Genomic DNA, 18,717 nt, shown 5'->3' on the forward strand with positions numbered 1-18,717 from the left:
CGCAGGAGACTAGGACTCGGGTTGGATCCCTAGTATTGGGAAGATCTCCTGGAGAAGTTTCTTCAATATTCCTGCCTGGAGAATCCCATGGACAGAGGAGCCTAGAAGGCTACTGTCCATACGGTCGCAAAGAGTCGGAAGTGACAGAGCAGCGTATGGCATATCCATTTTTCCTTGAAGGAATTTCTGACTCATTCCTTTTCCCACTTCTGTTCCTCTTCTGAGACCTTTCCTGATTCTAGCTCTCCTGCCTTCTCCTACCACCAAACCAGAGGTCTCCAAAATAGGTATGTGCGACCCAGTGCATAATGGTCCAGCAATTCCACTCCTCGGTATATGCCTGAAAGCAAGTCAACCAGCCCGAGAACAGGTACTCAGACAAGTACGTGTACAAGCATGCCCATAGCAGCACTATGTACAAAGGCCAAAAGATAGAGACAAACCAAAGGTCCATTGACGGATGATGGATAAACTGTGGTATATACTTAATATTTGCTGTTGCTCAGTCGCTAAGTCATGTCCAACTGTTTTTGACCCCATGGACTGCAGCCTGCCAGGTTCTTATGTCCTCCACTATTTCCTGGAGTTTGCTCAAATTCAGAAAAAGACCCTGATGCTGGGAAAGATTGAAGGCAGGAGGAGAAGGGGACGACAGAGGATGAGATGGCTGGATGGTGTCACTGACTCAGTGGACACGGGTTTGAGTAAACTCCAGGAGCTGGTGACGGACAGGGAGGCCTGGCGTGCTGTGGTCCATGGGGTCACAAAGAGTCGGACACGACTGAGTGACTGAACTGAACTGAGTCGGTGAGACTTGCATACTCAGCCATAAAAAGGAATGAAGTATTGCTGCATGCAACCAGGAGGGTGAACTTTGAAAATATTATGCTAAGTGAAAGAAGTCAGAACAAGAGGTCACATATTTCATTTATGATTTCATTTATCTGAAATGTCCAGAATAGATAAATCCATAGTGATACATCGATATATTGGTGATTGTCAAGGGCTGAGTGAGGGTAGGAGGGGGAGAAACTGCTTAAAGGGTTAAGGTCTTTACTTTGCAGTGATGGAAATGTTTTGGAAGTAGAAGTGGTGGTTGTATAACATAGAGAATGCACTAAGTGCCACTTTAAAATGAACTTTATATTTTTTTCTTTTTGGCTGCACCCAGCAGTATGTGGGACCTTCATTCCCTGCCAGGGATTGAACCTGGGCCCTCTGCAGTAGAAACATAGAGGCTTAACCACTGGGCTGAGGGGGGGGAAGTCCAAAGTAATTAGCCTCCAATTAAAATAAATAAATTTAAATTAAAAAATAAAAATAAAATGAACTTTAAATCGTTCACTTTAAAATGGCTAATTTCATGTTATGTGTATTTCACCTCAATATTTTTTTTTTTATAATTTGATACATCGTATTTTCGTTTTTATTTAGTCCAAGAAATTTTTTTCCTCTCTTTGTTTTTTTTTTTGACTTGGGCTCTTAGTTCCCTGACCAGGGATCAAACCCGTGCCCCCTGCAGTGGAAGCATGGATTCAAGCCCCTCAATAAATTATTTTTGGGACAATGAAGTAACCACTTCAAGCTGGTCAGCTGACAGGTTTGAATGAGGTACAGGTTCCTTCAACTTTCATGCTGGGCAAATACCAGCTAGGGGTGGTTGAAGAAAGGAGTGGCCTAGGGGTCAGTCAGTGCTGCTTTGCTGCTGTGCCCTACTCAGTAATGATAGGATAAGCGAAAACTGAAATGATTATAGTTAACACTTCTACAGTGTTTGATGTGAGCCTGGCACTGTTCCAAGTGCTTTACATCCTAGACTCACTAAATCCTTACAACTCTGAGCTGGGTAGTATCCATTTTTCATTACAGATGAGAAACTGAGGAACTGAGGTTTAAATGACTTGTCCAAGTCACAGATGAGGAAGTGGCAGAGTTCAAGCTTGAACCTCGGCGGTCAGCCTCAACTCCCAGGCTCTGTGCTGTTTTCCATGTTTTATCTCATTTAATCCTGTGAGTCACATATTGTTGACTCAGGCTGGGACCTGGGACCCTTCACTGCAATTCTTATACCTTATCAGCCCTTTGATCAATTTCTATTGAATAAGGAGGCCAAGAACCTTCACAGGAAACGACGTTGTGAAATTCGTTCAGTAGTGTCCAACTCTTTGTGACCCCATGGACTATACAGTACATGGAATTCTCCAGGCCAGAATACTGGAGTGGGTAGCCTTTCCCTTCTCCAGGGGATCTTCCCAACCAAGGGATTGAACCTAGGTCTCCTGCATTGCGGGCGGATTATTTACTAGCTGAGCCACAAGGGAAGCCCAAGAATACTGGAGTGGGTAGCCTATCCCTTCTCCAGCAGATCTTCCCGACCCAGGAATCAAACTGGGGTCTACTGCATTGCAGGTGGATTCTTTACCAACTGAGCTATTGGGGAAGCCCAAATATCATTATTATAGGAAATGTCATTATTCCTAATTAAAAAAATATCCCCTCATGGTCCTCCCTATTCAATGTCTTCCCGTCTTTCCCCTGCATGGACTCCCTTTCCATACTTATGCGTATTTGTATACTTATGTATTTGTCTTTACATATTACTTTATATTTATATATAGGTCCACATACTCTTTTTAAAAAAATAATTTTATTTATTTAGGCTCTTCTCTAGTTGCAGCAAGTTTAGGGGGGCTACTCTCCAGTCGAGGTGTGCGGGCTTCTCATTGCAGTGGCTCTTGCTGCTGTCGAGCACGGCCCTAGCTAGGGCTTGCAGGCTTCACTAGCTGCAGTACATGGCGCAGTAGTTGCGGATCCTGGGTTCTAGGGCACAGGCTCAGCAGTTAAGGCACATGAGCTTAGCTGCTCCTCGGCATGTGGGATCTTCCCGGATCAGGAATGGAACCCCTGTCTCTTGTATTGGCAGGTGGATTCTTTTCCACTGAGCCACCGAGGAAGCCGAGTCCTACACATAGTGTTGCTTCATCTTCATTTCCCTTTATACTGTACATAGGACTGACTATATTTTCTTTGGCTTTCTCTTTACAAGACAGAGCTTTTGATTATTGCTGACTTCCCAATACGGAGAATAACATCAGGCTTTCAATAAAAATTTAAATTAAAAAATGTACATGGTGTTGGGTAGCATTGTGTGCCCCTGTGAGAATGAACAGTCATTCTGTACATGTTCTACTTTTTAAAATGTAATGTCTTCGATGAAAAAAAAAAATCAGTATATAGAACTAGCTGATTCTTTTTAACAAATGGATATCATGGACTGTGGAGATAGCACCCTTTATTTGAGCAGTTTCCTTTTTAACTAAGTAACATTTTTTTCCAGTGTCATCTCTAAGGCAAACAGCATGGCAATGAACATTTTAGCGAGTGCCTTTTTGTGCTCTAGAATTAGTGTCCAGAGCGGACCTGCTGGGGCGATGGGTATATGCATTAAAATATCCATTTGTTGTTGCTGTTTAGTAGCTACACTGTGTCTCTTTTGCAACTCTATGGACTGTAGCCGCCAGGCTCCTCTGTCCATGGGGTTTCCCAAGCAAGAATACTGGAGTGGGTAGCCGTTCCCTTCTTCAGCGGTCTTTCAGACTCAGGGATCCAACCTGGGTCTCCTGCAGGCAGACTCTTTCCCGTCTGAGCCAGCAAGGAACTGAGACTCAGAAGTTTACTGACTTTCCCACATGATGGGTAAACGACAGAGTCGCGATGTGTCTCCTGATGCGTCGGACTCCAGGGAGAACACGCCAAAGCTGGACACTGTTCTCTACACTGAGTCCTCGGGCTCATTTGGTTATCTCTGGACCTTGAGATATCACCAGGCTGGCCTTCTTCTCCCTTTTAAGTCTCAGACTCCTTCGGGGCAGCTAAACTCTGACCCTCCTCGACCGCCACTCCGTTGGCCGATCAGCACCCGCCCTAGAGCCTTTACGGCTCGGAAATGGCGATCAGCGCGATCTCTAGGCCACGCCCACTGGGAGGTGGGACCAGAGTTCAGGCCAGAGCGATGGATGCCCGAGCCAAGTTTGAAGTCGGCTCCTAGGCGGGCTCGCGCAGAAGCAGAGCTGGTGGCGGCGCAGGTCGGGAGGAGGAGCACCGAATGTAGGGCTCGCCTGCCGGGGCCGCCCGAGAGTCTCTCAAGTGCGGGCGCTGGGGCCGCCATCTTAGATGGCGGGATTAAGGCGAGAACGAGAGTGAGACGGGAAGGCTTTCCTGCCGCTCTTGGGCCCCGGAGAGGGACAGGTGGCCGGGCTTTGGGGTGTGTGCCCTGAGGCCGCGGAGCGCGAGTGGGACAATGCGAGAGCTGCCCGGGGCCCCGTCCCCTGGGCTGGGGACGCGCCGAATGTGATCGCCTCCCGCTCCCTCACCCGCCGCGGGGAGGAGGAGCGGACCAGACGCCGCCGCCGGACGACTGGACGCGGAGGCGGCCGGGCTCCCTCAGGTAGGCTGCAGGGCCGGGCCGTGGGAGCGGGGCGGCGGGGCTGAGTGGGCCGGGTTCCCGGGCGGCCCGGCTAGGGCGTCGCTGACGGAACGGCCCCGCGGCGGTCGGGCGGAGGGCCGGGCCAGGCCGCTGTCACCCCGGGTGGCGCTGGGCGGGCGGGGGCCCCGGGGCTCGGTGTCATGGCCGGCGAGCCGAGTCCCCACATTCCCCACTCAGGATTTCCTTGTGTTTCGGGGAGACGTGCGGGCGCCACCCGAGTTCCCGCTGCACAGTCCTTGTGTTTCGGCCACGGGAAAATCCGCCCAGAGACGCCTCGAATCCGTGTTGTCACTGAGGTGGACCACCGTCGTTTCTTTCTGGCCGCAGAGTGGGGGGACCCGGGCTTGCATCTTCTCTCAAGTGACACCCTTTTCGGGAAGGTGAGAGCGGTCGGGGACAAGAGGAGGAAGTAGGTCGGTGTCCCACCACAAAGGACGGGATCGGGGCCTCCCCTTGGGGCTCAGGACTCTGCGCGTTACTGATGATACCGTTGGGATGCTTATACTGACGGTCGGCCCCAGGATGCTTGGGAATAAAGATCCAGGGCTCCTTTGTGTGAAGTGAGAGCCGCCTGGACGCTTCGGCTGTGCAGCTGCAGAGGCTCTGCAGAGCTAGTCGATGCCCCGAGAGAGGCGTTTGGACGTGAGGAGAGGCGAGGCGGCTGTGTTCATTCATTGTTCTCTCTCAGGGGGCCAGGGTGTGCCCCTTTCTCTGGTGGGAGGAAGGTTAGGGTCTGCTGTGCCTCCTCTAGGTGTGACGGGGTTCTGAAAAGTCGTAAGGAGGGAATGGATTCAGCCCGCGTTCATTATTTCTGCCTGCTTCGTCCGCTCGGGTCTGAGTGGAGGTAGGCGGCCCCTCTGTTCGCTCCCAAATGTGAAAACAAGACGCTGTGATTAGGATGGGTTTACCCAGGGTCGTGCTAGTTTGGTACGACTCATTTTGCTTGGGGGAGTTGAGGGAGCATGTAGACTGGAGGGGGATTTTCGTGCTGAGCAAATGCTCTTCAGGTGGGGAGGGCGGAGCAGGCTAAGCTGAGGAAACAGCTGGTACAGAGGCCCCGAGATGTGCAGGAGTTGGAATGAATTTGGGGAGCAGCAAGCCGTCTGGGGTGCAGGAAGGAAGTGGTGAGAGATGAGGGTCTGAAACAAAGGTTGCCTAGCTTGCGAAGGATCTTTCTTTGTTGAAGATCGTGAGCTAGTTGGTTTAATTGGAGTTATTTTAGACGAATGTTGCTAATTTTCTTGCTGATAATCGATTTTCCCCCTTCTCTTGATGATGTTAAAGCTGTTAGTAATTGCACAGATTTACTTTGTTAAGCTCCGTCAAGAACATTTTGATAAATGCTTTACGTCAAATATTTTGCTCTTGCACTGTGGTGAATGAACAGAATTCATATTTCTCGGGATTCTTGCAAAAGGTTCTTCTGAAGTTGTGCTTGGTCACAAAAGTGTTGTCTTTATAAATGTAAGGCAGTCTACTATAACCGCATTTTAAATGGTTGTTGACAACATAAATTGTGCTCCCCAGTTGCTTAGAAATTGGCAGATTATATGAAACAATCTGAAAAATTGTAGAATGCAACTATTTCTAGTTTAGTAGATGTTTTATATAGTAAACTGTTCGGATTGATTCTGTGGATTCCAGTTCTGTTTTAAAGTCTTTAGCTCTATGAACATAATTTTCCCCAAAGAGCTGTATTGTTGTGCTTAATGTTTGTGCTAAAGTGACTATTATGATATTAACAGACTTCATCTAGAAGTTCCTGAATCTTTTTTGGGTTGTGATGATTATATACCACTCCAGAACATTAAGATTAAAATTCTTTTGGTTTGTTTTCACCCTTATCACTTTAAGGGCTTGCTGTTTAAAATGCAACAGAAACATTTGACCCAGTTGAACACAGGATACTTGGGAAAATTAACCTGTTACTCTTTCTGTGTAAAAGCTTATTATCTTTTAGATATGCAGTGTTTGTGATTATAAGTTGTAGTGAAATTGCTTAGTTTTCTAAAATTCTTATTTAACAACAATTAAAAGATGTGTATGCCTTCAAAGGAGAAGGCTTGAGTGAAGTACAGGAGAACATATTTTATAGGTTTTGGTTTTGCAGGAGAAAACAGTGAGAAGCAGATTAAGCTGGTCACTTACGATGAAAAGTATCTAAAAGATCAAATGGAGAATGGTTAAACATTAAGTATTATATTTTAACTGCTCTGAGACTAGTTGGTTTTAGTTTAAAACAGGCCACTTGTGAAATCCAAAGTAGAAGTTTGCTCTGAGGATTAAACAGCAACTTCTTGGAAGTTAAATCTGACTTCTCCAGAAGCACTAGGTTACTTATTAAATGGAAAATATAATTAATAACTTCAAATTACTATTTCAAGTAACCTGTTTGTAGTAGGTGCATGATTCTATCACATTTTAATTCCAGATAAAGCTTTGTTAATAACCTGTTGCCTAAAAATAGAAAAATGTTACATGGGGAGTGCTTTTGTTTGCATGTTAACATAATAGCCCATACATCATAATCCTGGTCTTGGGAGGAGCTTGTTAGATGAACAGCATGCCTTAATGTTGACTTGCAGAAGAGAATTTTAACTAGTGCCTTTGAAAGGCAGTGGACTATGTGACAGTGGGGGGTTTATGAAACCATAAAGTCAAGCTTTGACTTAAAAAGATCTTTTGTTTTTTAAATCATGTGTGTTGTGAAAGTCAGTTCTCCGAAAAAAATGACTGTAGTTGGAAAATTGTTCACCTTGACTAAATTAATTGGGACATCAAGGGACACTTGGGTTCATTTAGGATGAGGTTGTTTAGGGTTTTGGTTGTTGTGCGTGTGTGTGTGTCTTTGTGTGTATCTTTGTGTATGGATGTCTAAGAATTCTTATTTGCTAAACTGCCCAGGTTGCAAATGTGATACTAGTTATTTGTGTTACAATTCAGTTAGTATTTTTGGTACAGGGTTTAACTACCTTGCCCATAATCCTTAGGATAGTAAATGGCTGGTTTTTTTTTTTTTTCCTTGCCTTAAAGTTGTGAGTAAAAATTCCTTAATTACATATTATAGTTTTCATCTTTAATTTTATAGTGGTTGAGTCATTCTGTTGCTCCTTTTCTCCCAGGATACTTGTGAAGCTCACAATGATTTTAGTAGTTAACTTCAGATCTGTTAGCCTTTCTCCTAAAATTACTCCTAGAATGTCAGTTTAACCAAGGAAAATGTCAACTGGGTGTTGCTCCTTTGTTACTGGTTTTGGCCCAGGCTATCTCAAGTCTCTTTGGCAACTCACTCAAGAAGTGTGTTAATTGCTTCACATTCCAATCAGTGTAGATAGTTTTTCTTGAGGAACACTTGACACATAGTTTTATTTTTAGATCAGATTCTAAGGGATTTTACTGGGTGGGGATTAACAATCGTAAAACTGATTTGGAATTAAAACCTTTGTGATTTAGAAATTGTTCACATTTTTGGTTAATGAATGGGAAGTCACAGGCAGTGAAAATGTTTTAGGGGAACCAGATATGTCTAATTGCTTCTGAGGATCCTGGTGGACTATATGGGTGACATCTTCTTTCTGCCTGTTGGGTTTCATGTACTGTCATCCAGTAGCAAGAGTAAATAATACATCTTTACTGTTTTAGTCAAGACTTATCTCCTGTTTATTGTCTTCCATCCTGCTGGGGAAGGGAAAAGTGGTATGATTTCTTTGAAGCTACTTAATACTAGGCATCACATTTGGACAGAGTATTTACTTTCTTCATCCGTAAACATTTCTGATGGAAGAGTCCGGCTAGTAATGGTTAACTATGTTACTGGGTCTTTAAAATTATGAGTTGTCATTCTTAATCTGGGTTTTATGGGGACATACTTCTTTTTTTTCTTTTCAAAATTAAAAAAATATAGTGTAATTGCTTTACAATGTTGTGTTACTTTCTGCTCTGTAACACTGGGAATCAGCTATATGTATACGTATATCCCCTCCTTCTTAATCTTCCCCCAGCCCCCGCCCCACCTCTCTAGGTCATCACAGAGCACCCAGCTGAGCTCAGCTTCCTTACAGCTATCTGTTCTACACATGGTAGTGTATATATGTCAATGCTTACTCTCAGAATTCACCCCATCCCATACTTTTCCATGTTAGATGGCTTTTAACATCTGTCCTTTACCTAGGTTTCAGTTCAGTTCAGTCGCTCAGTTGTGTCCGACTCTCTGCGACCCCGTGAATCGCAGCACGCCAGGCCTCCCTGCCCATCACCAATTCCCGGAGTTCACTCAAACTCATGTCCATCGAGTCGGTGATGCCATCCAGCCATCTCATCCTCTGTCGTCCCCTTCTCCTCCTGCCCCCAATCCCTCCCAGCATCAGGGTCTTTTCCAGTGAGTCAGTTCTTCGCATGAGGTGGCCAAAGTATTGGAGTTTCAGCTTTAACATCAGTCCTTCCAATGAACACCCAGGACCTATCTCCTTTAGGATGGACTAGTTGGATCTCCTTGCAGTACAAGGGACTCTCAAGAGTCTTCTCCAACACCACAGTTCAAAAGCATCAATTCTTGGCGCTCAGCTTTCTTCACAGTCCAACTCTCACATCCATACATGACCACAGGAAAAACCATAGCCTTGACTAGACGGACCTTTGTTAGCAAAGTAGTGTCTCTGCTTTTGAATATGCTATCTAGGTTGGTCATAACTTTCCTTCCAAGGAGTAAGCGTCTTTTAATTTCATGGCTGCAGTCACCATCTGCAGTGATTTTGGAGCCCCCAAAAATAAAGTCTGACACTGTTTCCACTCTTTCCCCATCTATTTCCCATGGAGTGATGGGACCAGATGCCATGATCTTCGTTTTCTGAATGTTGAGCTTTAAGCCAACTTTTTCACTCTCTTTCACTTTCATCAAGAGGCTTTTTAGTTCCTCTTCACTTTCTGCCATAAGGGTGGTGTCATCTGCATATCTGAGGTTATTGATATTTCTCCTGGCAATCTTGATTCCAGCTTGTGCTTCCTCCAGCCCAGTGTTTCTCATGATGTACTCTGCATAGAAGTTAATAAGCAGGGTGAAAATATACATCCTTGACGTACTCCTTTTCCTATTTGGAACCAGTCTGTTGTTCAGTTCTAACTGTTGCTTCCGGACGTTAGGGTAGATGGAATCCTGAGTTTTCCTTAGAAGAACATGACTTTTGTTCTCTGTGGCAAATCTCATTAGGAATCTCAGTTTCTGGGAGAGGCATTTCCCTGGATCTAGATAGATTATTTTGAAAGGAGTTCCCATTTGCATTTTAAAAAGTTTGTTTCTGGTAGAAAAAACTGGAAAAACTTTAGATGTTCAACAATAAGTAAACTGTGGGACAGCCCCTTATGGGGCACAGTGCTTTTCTTGAACTGTGGCATATATGAAGCATTTATGACACAAGAAATGCTATATCTGAATGATTGTAGTTCTGTTAAAAACACAACATTTAATACAATGGAATGTTATTCAGTAGTGAAAAGGAATTCATCTGAGCAAACTCCAGGAGATAGTGAAGAGCAGGGAAACCTGGCATGCTACAGTCTGTGGGGGTCTCAGAGTTGGACATGACTCAGGGACAGAACAACAACAAAACTGATACATTCTCCAGTATGTATAAACCTTGCAAACATCATGTTAAATAAAGGAGTCAGTCAGAAAACCCAAAATATTCTGTGATTCTTTTTGCATGAAGTGCCCAAAACAGGCAAATCTGCAGAGACAAAGTAGATTTGTGGTTACCAGTGGCTGGAGGGAGAGGGGAATGTCAGTGAACAGTGATAGGGGTTTCTTTTTGAAGTATTGAAAATGTTCTGAAATTGATTGTGAAGGTGAATGTACCACTCTGTGAGTCTAATAAAAGCCATGGAGTTGTACACTTTAAATGGGTGACTTGTATGGGATGGAAGTTATATCTCAAGCTTTAAAAACAAAAACTCAAAGCCTACACATAGGAAGAAAGTACATGTAGATGTTACTAGTTGTTGTTAAACAGAAATTAATTATTATTACTTTATATTACTTTTCATTGTCTCTGAATATATTGATTTATAATAAAAAACATATAAAGATATAAAGATAAATTCTATTCATGTTGTGGGCCCTTATGTCCCTCAGACATTCAGTCACTCTCAGTTGTCATGACGACTATATTTTTACGCTTCTTTCAGCTGTGTTCTACTTTCTCCAGGTTACTTCAGGCTTTTATCACTGAATTTGCCTGAGCTATCCTTAGAATTTCTAAACTGAACTCCTTTTTCTTGTTTCTTTCAGTTGCATTTTTCACGTTACTGCCAGATTCACTTTTTAAATGTATATTGTTCAGTCGTGAAATTGAGTCCAACTCCTTGTGACCCCATAGACTGCAGCATGCCAGGCTTCCCTGTCCCTCACCAGAATCTTTTTTTTTTTTTTAAATTTATGGTAGATGTGGTGGGTCTTTGTTGCTATGTATGGGCTTCTCATCGCGAGGCCTCTCCTGTTGCTGAGCACAGGCTTGGTTCTTGCGTCGCTCAGGCTTAATTGGTCTGCAGCATGTGGAATCTTCCCAGAGCAGGGATCGAACCCACGTCCCCTGTGTTGGCAGGCAGACTCTTCACCACTGCGCCTCCAGGGAAGTCCCCTCACCAGAATCTTAAAAATTAGGTTTTGTAAATCTTTTGTATAGATTATGCAGTCACATGCTCCAGAATTTAAAGGATACAGAAAGTTACGCTGTTTAGAGTAAGTCTGCTTTCTCCTTTGTTTCCCGTACCCAGCTTTCTTTCGTGGAGGGAAGTGTGTTACGAGATTCTTGGGTATCTGCCTGTTTTGTGATGATACAGGAATATTCACATGTTGTTGAGCTGCCCTTACTTCCTTTGGCAAATCGTCCAAGAGTCTCCTTTGCTTTTCAGACTAAGCATACAGTTCTTGCTTTTATATCTTGGTAGTGTGGGTTTCTCTTACTATCTTCAGTGGAATTCAGAAGCCTTTTTTTTTTTTTTTTTTTTTTTAAAGCACCTAAGTAAGTGCAGCAGGCTAGTGTGATGGAGGGTGAATTAGGCAAGTTCCTGCCTCAGTAACCTTATCTACTGAGGAGAGATTCACACGATTTCCTCACTTTTATCTGTTCCTCTTTTAAGAGCCATTTTGAACACCATCTTCTAAATACATTTCCTGATCTTTTTCTCATTATGTTTTCTTCCTTGAACCCTACCTTAAAACCATTGCATTTATTTTTCTGACTGTCTTTATCACATAGCCATTTGTGAGTTTATCATCCCATTAGATTATAAATTCAAGTTAATGCTTTCTACTCAGTGTGCAAGTCCTTCTTTGTTGACATTTGTGAAAAAATTTGAGAAATTGAGGGACCAGGTCTGTGCATTTTGGTGAAACTATTAAATCTAAATCACTACATTTAATGCTAGACTTTATAATAAGACCTTTTATTTAAACTTAAATGGTTTGTGTATGTACTTTTTTGATAGTGTACACTGTAGATGTGATATGTATTTATTGTGGTATGTATTTTATTAAAATATTTGTTTGCCTCTCATCTTTTCTCACAGGATTGTCTCTTAATCACCTTTGAATACCGAGAGTTTAGCACAGTGTTTGGTGCCCCTGATTTCAGTTCAATTTGTTGAGTGTAAGGTGCTAAATGATGTTGATTGAACTGAATTTTTTATATAGATGTCTTAAACATCTCTGGCTAGATATAAGCTCCTTAGAGCTTATATGGGCCCCTTAGGCTTTTTTGGAGGGAGTGGTGGAGATAAGCTATACATAACATACAGTTTACTGTTTTAACCACATTTGAGTGTATTATTCCATGGCATCAAGTGCGCATAGTGTTGTGCAAACATGACCGCTACTCTGTTTCTAGAAATTTTTCATCATACCAGATAGAACCTTGTAACAATTATATTGATACAATAACTCCCAATTCCTCCCTACCTCCAGCCCCTGGTAAGCTCTGCTTTCTCTTTGAATTTGCTAGTCCAAGTATCTCATATAAAGGGAATCATTGTTACTCAGTCAGTTGTGTCCCACTCTTTGCAACCCCATGGACTGCAGCACGCCAGACCTCCCTGTCCTTCACCATCTCCCAGAGCTCTCTCAAACTCATGTCCATCTAGTTGGTGATGCTATCCAACCATCTCACCCTTTGTCATGCCCTTCTCCTCCTGCCTTCAGTCTTTCCCAGCATCAGGGTCTTTTCCAGTGAGTCAGCTCTTTGCATCAGGTGGCCAGAATATTGGAGCTTCAGTTTCAGCATCAGTCCTTCCAGTGAATATTCAGGGTTGGTCTCCTTTAGGATGGACTGGTTGGCTCTCCTTGCAGTCCAAAGGACTCTCAAGAGTCTTTTCCAGCACCACAGTTCAAAAGCATCAATTCTTTGGCTCTCAGCCTTCTTTATGGTCCGACTCTCACATCCATACATGACAACTGGAAAAACCATAGCTTTGACTTTTGGATCTTTTGGGGAATCATACAATATTTATAATTTTGTATCTGGCTTATTTCACTTACTATTTTCAGGATTCATCCATATTATACTGTGTGTCAAAATTTTATTCCTTTTCATGGTTGAATAATAATATTCATGTGCGCGCACACACACACACACAATATTTATCCTTTCAGCAGTTGATGGGCTCTTAGGTTCTACATTTTGGCTTTTGTGAATAATGATGCTGTTAACATTGATTTGTAAGTGTCTGTTTGAGTCTCTGCTTTTGTTTCATTTTACTGTATATACCCAGGAGTGGAATTGCTGGAACTGATGGTAATTCTGTCTGACTTTTGAGGAATTGCCAGATTATTTTCCACAGCAGCTGCATCATTTTATATTTCCACCAGCAATGCATGAGAGTTCCAGTTTATCTGCATCTTTGCTAATACTTGTTATATTTTGTTTTTTGATAATAACTGTCCTAATGGATGTGAAGTGGCTCTAGGCTTTTCTCTTAACTGCTAATTAGATCAACTAAGCAAACCAGAAGTTTAGGAAGTTGGCTGTATTTGCATCTATGGAATTTTTCCTCCTTTATAAATGTATTTGTATATAATGTTCTTCAAAGAGGTAAATTAATTACACAATTAATGACTCTGTTTTTGAAAAAAAAAAAAAAGGTTTTTTATTAAGTTGGTACATGTAGTTGTTGCTGTTACCTTCCTTATACCCTTCATCCCCTTTTAATCTAAAATATATTCAGTTAACTTGTAAATAATTATTTCAATTAACCTTGAGTGGTAAGATATACCAAGTGAAAAAAGTAGGGTGCTAAAATATGTACATTAAAATTCTATTTTTTATAAAGAAAAACATTTACATGCACCTATTAAAATGCTTCCCCTTCAATTTCAGATACTACAGTGACATCATCCTGTATTGTCTGCCTCTTCTCTGCTCAGGCTGGAAGTGGCCGTTCCATGCGCCACATTCTTACAGCTTTCTTGAGAAGGCGCTCCTTTCCCCCGTCATCGCACGCACACAGCTGTCAGTTCTTGCTGTTGTAGCCTCTGTGTCATCCCGAGAGCTCTTAGCACATAGGCAGTCTTTGGTAAGTCATGATTTTTTGTTTTTTTCCTACTTTAACAAGGCAAGGGCTATTTTTTTGAACTTTATATTCTTCAAAGCCACTGGCAGTTGAAATAGATTATTAGAAATTGTCAAATGATGTGCTTCTTACACTTTTCCACTCAGTTCTGTGCCAAGTTGCAGTATATAGAGAGGCATTCTGTTTTATTGGATTCTCTGTATCAGTACTTTCATGTGGTAGGTAGTGATTCAATATCCATGAGAAAAGTTTAGGATAAATAGTGTAATTACATCATTTCTCCATTAATAGTTTATTCAGATATTTAAACATTAATTTTGTGCAAGGTACTGTACTGGCGTGTGTGCTAAGTCACTTTGGTCATGTCTGACTCTTTGCGACCCTATGGACTGTAGCCCACCAGGCTCCTCTATCCATGGGGATTCTCTAGGAAAGAATACTGGAGTGGGTTGCCATGCCCTCCTCCAGGGGATTGTCCCGACCCAGGGATCGAACTTGCGTCTCCTTTGACTCTTGCATTGCAGGTGGATTCTTTACTGCTGAGCCACCAGGGACGCCCTACTGTACTGGCTGACGGAGTATATAACAAGATGTAGGAGACACATACAGCTCTTTTCCTTAAGGCATTCAGACTTTGACATGTAATTACATAGGTTACATTTTCATATTTAGTTTCTTTTTTTACTCCTGTGGCAAAGTAGCTGGGTATAAATTAGAGTTTTAATGAATTAATGGTCCAGTTTACAGTGGAAACCTCTGAACATGTCCTTGGTTTAAGAAAAATATTCTTGAAAAGTTGATTTAAAGTATTTTCTGGGAAACAAATGGTTTTACAGATATACCTTATTGTAATTCTTACAAGTTCTCAAAACAAGCAAGATGCTTACCTTTGGTGGTATCATTGAAGACCAGGGAATTTTTCTGTATGAAAGCCATTGACTCCAAAGGAATCATTGGAGAAATGACTGAATCAGATGGTTACTTCTTGAAATAGCTTTGGCAAGGTTGTAAACCTGGAGGAGTACTTATCTTGAGGGTAAATCTCAAATGCCTGCCCAAGTGAGAGAGGCCAGTGTGCAGAATGGTGGATTCACTTATTTTGTATTTCATGTCTTTATTTTTGAAGAAAGCGCATGGCTATTTTTTAAATCACTTGTTGATTATGCAGGACTTGCCACTAAAATTTATGCCTTTTATGTGGAACAGAAATTATTGGTATGGTTAAGTCAGTGTTTCCAGGCATTAGCTTAGCAGGATGAGATGTCTGGGTGGTTTTTATTTCCTCTTCTTCCCCTTCCACTCTGTAGCTGTTTTTTACTTCGTTATTACCCGACCATCAGAGTGATCATACTTAAACCATATTTTATTTGTGTGTTGCATATTTTTCTACTTGTGTTTAAGGATATACTTTGTAAATAGCTCCGTTCATTTAAAAATGAACAGTTGCTGCTTAAATGAAGAAGCAGTGACTGATTTGGAGATGAAAAGTAAAATGAATTAAAGAGTTTAGACAAAGTGACTTAAAATGAAAATAATGAAAAACTAAGAGTTAAAAATAAAATCGGCTCCATATGTCTTTCACTGTGGAACTGATGTTTCAATGTAATTGTTTGAACTAGCTGATGAACTTTTAAAAAATTAGTTATCCTTTAAAAGAGTTAGGTTCTTTTCTAAACTTGGACAGCCCAGCTTGCTAACTATGAGAAGGGTAGAGTATCACATTTCTTCATGTGCGTTTATGCTGGCCAGTCATCTGATGAAGTTACCAGTTTGTGGTCAGAAGTTGAGAAAGAGGGGTGAGGAAACTCAAAATATTGACACACACCCCACCTTGCAGTGCCTCTGAGCTGCCCTTTTGGACTGGTTGGGAAACTAGCTAAGCCATTTCCAAACCAGACTTATTATTGTTTCCTAGCTTGGATGAGATGATATTTTAAGTGTTGGAGTGTGTCTGTTTCAGCAGAAACTTTTTATGTGTGAGGGTGGGTTTTTTCCAGTGTTGTGTGACCAGTTGAATGAAAAAAAGGAAAAAAAAAAGAAAATAGAAAAACACGTACTCCTTAAAGGAAGCTTGGAGTAATCTTGAAAAATTGATCACCCAGTCCCTCAGATGGAACAGAGCTAGACTGAGCAAAGAAATGAGCTTAAAGGAGAAACGAAGAGTGAAACTGCATTGTCAGTATATTGAAGTGAGCAGGGAATTCCCTGGCAGTCCAGTGGTTAGTGCTCTGCGCTCTCACTGCGGGGAACCTGGGTTCAAGCCGTGTGTTGTGGCAAAAAAAACACCAAAACCCCAAAAAACAAAAAGAAGAAATAAGTATTCAACTATGTTTTTGTCCTGCCAAAAAAGTATTTTAATAGTCCAGGCAGTTTCAGCCATCACTCACTCCTTATGGTACTGAGCATATGTTCTTGGGAGATTTTGATTGCAGTTGAAGAAAGTGAATCTATTCTTTGTCATTCTCAATTCTTCCATGCTTTATAATTCGACCATCTCATAATTGAGTGTGTTTTTTTTGTCTAAAGATACATTAAAAAAAAAAGCCATCCTGAAGATAACAGCTTACCTTTATCTTAACTACTGCATACCAGATTCTTTTAAGAGTTTACCTTAATTCGTTTAATCTTCCCATAAACCTGATGATGTAGGTACATTGTAATCCTTACTTTAAAGAGGAAGAAGCACTGAGAAAGATGGAGTAAATACTCTAAATATAGGCCATCGACTTAAGGAGAGATTTAAAGGGGTTTCTAGGTTAGTTTTTGACTGCATCCTACACCCTCTCTGCACCTCAGAATGTAACCCGAAGATGTGATGCAAACTTACGGTTTTTGTTAGGTTTCTGGGAATGCTGTTTTATAATTTTCTTTATGGCTTAGAGTAGATCCATTTCCTTCTCACAGGCCTTGTATAATTAACCCCACCTTGTCCTTGTGTTACTTCTTCATCTAAACTATAAGTTTATTGAGGGCTGGGATTGAGGCTACTCTAATTTGCCTCTCCAGATACTTATTTTTCACAGGACCCTCAGAGATATCCGCCCCCCCCCCCACACTTTTTTTGACTGCACCATGCAGGATCTTAGTTCCACACCAGGGATCAAACCCCCACCCTCTGCAGGGGAAAGGAGGAATCTTAATCCCTGGACCACCAGGGGAGTCCCGAGATACCCCTGTTGATGAGTTGTCTTTTCTAAACCTTTTTGACTTGAATAGAAATAATTAGTTCCATTACCTTTTTTCTGTAAGATGATAATCATAGTGCTATGACTTTGTATGTGAAAACTTTTCTTCTAATCTTACGTGTTTAATTTAGGGAATTAGGTTAAAATAGCACTTTAAGAAGTATTCTTTCTCTTTACCACTAATCAATATTTCATAAACTTCTAGGAACACTTAATCACTTGCATATGTATAAAGCAATTGTGGGCTCACCCTAAAGCCTTTAAAGTTTAGAGTGGTTGGGGGTACCCACCTAAGTTTGCCAGTTCTTATGAGAATATTTAAGCTGCTTAGACTTTTATGTGATAGTAGTACTCTGAAAAGTGAGCTTAGTGCAGAGATTTCTAAAATGATGTACTGGTTTTTGTAATTTTAAAAGTTCATTGTACAATTCAGTAATGATCCTGAGTTGGTGCTAGGCTTTGGAGTGCGTTCGTGTTGTGGTCGGAGTGGCTGTCGGCGTCTCTGAGGCTAATGGGCTCAGCTTCAGTACTGCCATTCCCCTACTTTGTGCTCTCAGCCTGGTTTCTAATTTTCCGATTTACCAGGAGGATATGGAGTTAGAATACTTTAAGTAGTTAACTGGTTACAATCGACATATACTTCACGTATACCCTCTGTAGTTAATAGACCTACTTTTAACTGTATTTTACTTTTTAGAACAGTGAAGTAGGATATTTTACATTTCTTCTAAGGCTTGTTGTAAGTTGTACATAGCATTAGGTTTACTTCTCTTTGATGGTAAATCTTGTCTCATTTCTCCTACCATGGAGAAATACAAAAATAAGAAGCTTTTTGAGGAAATGATAAGTCTAAGCAGAGAAGGAGGTATTTTTCAGAAAGTTACCTTGGTTGTTAATTGCAGGTAATTTAGGCATGTGTTGATGTGTAGATAATTTAGGAATGTGTTTACAGGTTCCAAGATATAGACTGATGGTTAAGCATCTAGAATTATTACTCCATGCAGGCTCTGCAGAAGATCTCTGGGAATAGAGAGATCATTTGCAGAGATCAAATGAACAAGATAGCATATTAGCTGTGTTATTTCCCCAACTGGGCTTCCCAGGTGGCTCAGTGATAAAGGATTCTGCCTGCCAGTACAGGAGATGTAAGAGATGCGGGTTTGATCCCTGGGTTGGAAAGATTCCCTGGAGGAGAGCATGTCAGCCTACTCCAGTATTTTTGCCTAGAAAATTCCATGGACAGAGGAGCCTCGTGGGCTACAGGTCAAAATGGGGTCAAAAAGAGTCAGACACAACTGAGTGACTGAGCTCACAGCACACGTTAACCCGAGTAATGTGAGAGCTAAACAGTTGATCTGTATTTTGGAAGCTAGGACTTAATTTTGGAACACAGTAACCGTAGTAGTGAAGAGTGTTAGGCTTTGAACTCAGAAAAACCCAGGCTGGAGGTTTATGGCTGTCTGGAACTCCTGACTGTTCCATCATAAT

General features: G+C 41.8%; 1 protein-coding gene across 7 annotated transcripts in view; it reads left to right on the forward strand.

Moving 5' to 3' along the window:
• Nucleotides 1-4,144: 4,144 nt before the first annotated feature.
• RAF1 (Raf-1 proto-oncogene, serine/threonine kinase) overlaps nucleotides 4,145-18,717 on the forward strand; it is a 73,521-nt gene continuing 58,948 nt past the window's right edge. For 5 of the 7 annotated variants that reach the window (XM_060402677.1, XM_042236417.2, XM_027957801.3 and 2 more), the window contains exons 1-2: nucleotides 4,145-4,447; nucleotides 13,852-14,047. The gene's annotated coding sequence lies outside the window, so the exon portion shown is untranslated. Of the gene's footprint in view, nucleotides 4,448-4,613; nucleotides 4,867-13,851; nucleotides 14,048-18,717 lie in introns of those variants that run through there. The other 2 variants (XM_060402678.1, XM_004018542.5) reach the window with 2 other exon arrangements.

Source organism: Ovis aries, chromosome 19 (assembly GCF_016772045.2).
Source record: "Ovis aries strain OAR_USU_Benz2616 breed Rambouillet chromosome 19, ARS-UI_Ramb_v3.0, whole genome shotgun sequence".
NCBI classification, from domain to species: Eukaryota; Metazoa; Chordata; class Mammalia; order Artiodactyla; family Bovidae; genus Ovis; species Ovis aries.